The sequence below is a fragment of the Pelecanus crispus genome, chromosome 2, assembly GCF_030463565.1.
Source record: "Pelecanus crispus isolate bPelCri1 chromosome 2, bPelCri1.pri, whole genome shotgun sequence".
NCBI classification, from domain to species: domain Eukaryota; kingdom Metazoa; phylum Chordata; class Aves; order Pelecaniformes; family Pelecanidae; genus Pelecanus; species Pelecanus crispus.
This window is the reverse complement of record NC_134644.1, coordinates 109540248-109543183: the sequence shown is the minus strand read 5'-3', so window position 1 is coordinate 109543183 and position 2936 is coordinate 109540248. Positions and strand designations below refer to the sequence as shown.

The 2936-nt window shown below is 36.5% G+C and overlaps 1 long non-coding RNA gene across 1 annotated transcript in view; it reads left to right on the top strand.

Moving 5' to 3' along the window:
• The window catches only part of LOC142593044 (uncharacterized), a 10906-nt gene extending 9236 nt beyond the window's left edge, over positions 1-1670 (top strand). The window contains exon 3 of the long non-coding RNA XR_012830866.1: positions 1302-1670. This is a non-coding gene — a long non-coding RNA (uncharacterized LOC142593044). The remainder of the gene's footprint in view (positions 1-1301) is intronic.
• Positions 1671-2936: the final 1266 nt, after the last annotated feature.

The window sequence follows — 2936 nt, the reverse complement described above, 5'->3', positions numbered from 1 at the left end:
CCCACTTTTTATTTCTTGGAGCAGGCCTGTTACCCAAACTGCATATTTAACCTTTAATTTATTTTTATTTTTATTTCTCCCAGTGTTTCATTTCTTGGTTTGCTCTTGTTTGTTCACCACGCTGCTGCAGCACTAAGCAGTTTATTTTAGTTGATGGACATTTTTTTTTTCTTCCATGGCTATTGTATCTCTGTGAAATTCAAAGCTAATATGAAAAAGAAGCTTCCTTTCCATTCTGAAAAACCTAGAATTGACTTAATTATTTTAGATTTCCAGCGTTTCTATTTCTCGGTGAATTAGGGTGGAATACAGGATTTCTTTATTATTGTGATTGCAGTGCATGCTGCAGGAAAATAGCCAAGTAGAATCCCTCTAAGCTAATAGTCACAGTGCTGCTTATCATTGTCTCCGTTTTCCTCTGTACAGCAGGGCCCGTTTTAACCACCTAAAGAATTAAGAACTGTGTGAATGTCTAGATTTGTAGTAGTAATATTTTTGCTTTTCTATATAAGCCACAGTTTTAATTCATTTTTTTTAAAAGCACATTTTCTGATTTAAAAATACTGGTTTCATATTTAGCTTTTGCTTCCCCCATGCCGCCCCCCCCCCCCCCCCCCCAATCATTGTTATTGGAATGTACAAAGTGAAAGGTAAATGTAGTGAATGAAAAGAATGGATGCTTTCCAGGCTGGGCCTGATCCAAAGCCCAAAAGAAGTATATGAAAGAGTATGCCATTGACTTTCATGGCACAAGACTTGGGCCATGATGCCTTGTAAAACGTAGTCATGTGGCAGGATTTTTTTATTATTATTTTAAAATTGAAAAAGAAATTATTTGTTAGTTGCAAGTAACCTCTACGTGCTGAAGTCAAAAGATGATAATTCAGTTCAAAAGTGCGAACATGAATATCCAGTATCCAGTTTTCAACTGCTAGTGTTTGTGGTTTGTTTTTGTTTTTTTTTTTTTTTTTAAAGTAAGAATGTCTTTAAATGATTTATAGCTAGATATTGTTAAGATGGTACAACAGACTAAATAAAAGAAGGAGCGAAATAGTTAATAGGCCTTATTGGCAAATCATCACTATTGCAAGTGTCATAGTTACAGCTCAGCTTTAAAGTATATGAATTTAAAACCTAACTATTGTGACTAATATTTATTTCAAAGTACAGAATGTGTCACAGCAGTAGGGCATCCTATTATTAATGCAGTAAACTCTTGCTGTAATACTTTTTGGTATGAGGTTGCTGTGCTCAAGTTCCCAGCTATATAAAACTAACAGTGAAACATGCCTTTTTTTCAGCTGTATCTTGCTGTAACATGTGAAATGACTCGTTCCCAGGAAGAGCCATATGGACAAGTTTTTCCATATTAAACTACTACAGTATAACTTTGAGCTGGCCTCGTATGCTATAAAGTCTCTGGTTAACACACCAGTTTTAAAGACTGTTTTCAATTCTGTTCTACTTTTTAAATCAAATCAAGTCAAGGCATGGTTCTTCCAAGTAATGTATTGAGGTTGGAATTTCTTAATATGAAAAAGTTCATGAATCCTTACCTGCTCTTTCATCGCTGCAGTGCTGATGCTTTGCAAGGACCACATCTGGGTCTTGCTCTATTTTAAATATGCTTTGCACTGCATGCAGTTGCATACTACATTACATGATTCTACCATACATTTTTTTTCTCTGATGGTGCCAGTTCTTAATTTCGCTGAAGGAATTTGCAGAGATCCCACTGACTTCAAATGTAAGAGTAAAAGCTGCAGAGGAGTCATGTTAATGCAGGCAGATTTGTGCAGAAGATGATACATGGCCAACATGTTTTCTTCACGTTTCCTTTCTTTTTTACCCTCAAAGAGGCACCTGCTGCTGCAAAGGGACACTGCAGTAGCTTCCAAATCAGGAACATTCACTCTATGTGCTTCCAAAAGATTTTTTTTTCCTACCCTGCAAGTCACTACTTTAAAAGCCTTTCTGAAATAAAAAGTAAACACAAGAATGATATTTCAGGGTAGTCTTTTTTTGCCTTAACATGCGGTAGGTGAAAGGAAAAATGCCTGTGCATTTTCAAAATAAAATGAAAAAGCAGCCTTTCCTGTTAAGTTTTGTATTTTAAATGGCCTTTATTCAGGGAGAGGGAATTCCCTAGCCTCAGTTTATCTTTACCAGAATATCAGTAGCTCATGTGTAAGCTTGTGTTTTGTCCTTTTTGTTTTGGTAGTGTTTTCCAGTTGAAAAGAAGAGCGAACTCCCAGTCCTCTGCTTTTTCCAAACCTCTAGTTTGTGGTTGTACTTATCATCAATATTGCAGGCCCTGACACTCTGCAGCACTGTCACTGTATATACTGTGAAGGCAGTAAAAATGAGCACTAATCAATCTTTCAGGGAGAAGCAATGAGCATTAGAAGGCCACTATCCTGTGACTAAACACACCCCTTTTATGGAGTGTTGGTGCTAATAAAGGACAGCTTATTACTGAGGCAGAGACCAAAGCTTGGGTGAGGTCAACCATGACTGGCAGTCATCAGTCATTCTTAATGATACTTTTTCCCGTGCTTTCTAAGGGATTCTGAGCAGAGTGCAAATCATTCGGGGTCATCCATAGTTCATGTACCCACAGATGGCAAAGGTTTTGAAAGACTTTAGTTTAAACTTGTTGGGTTTTTTTTTTAATGTTACTCAAGTAGGCAAAAAAACTCAAACAAAACAGATTTTTGCTCATTTGGAATGTTGTATTTTCTTTCACTCTAATAGATGTTTTACACACTAGAGTGCTTGTGCATTATAAAGAACTACATAAATTTATTTTTATGACGTCTGTCTTCTTTAATTATTACCTTTGATGTCTATTGGTGACTAAAGAGAGCTTAACAGGATTTCTCTCCCTTCTTAAATTTCGCAAAGTGAAACTCCGCCAGTCCCTGACAGATGTCTGT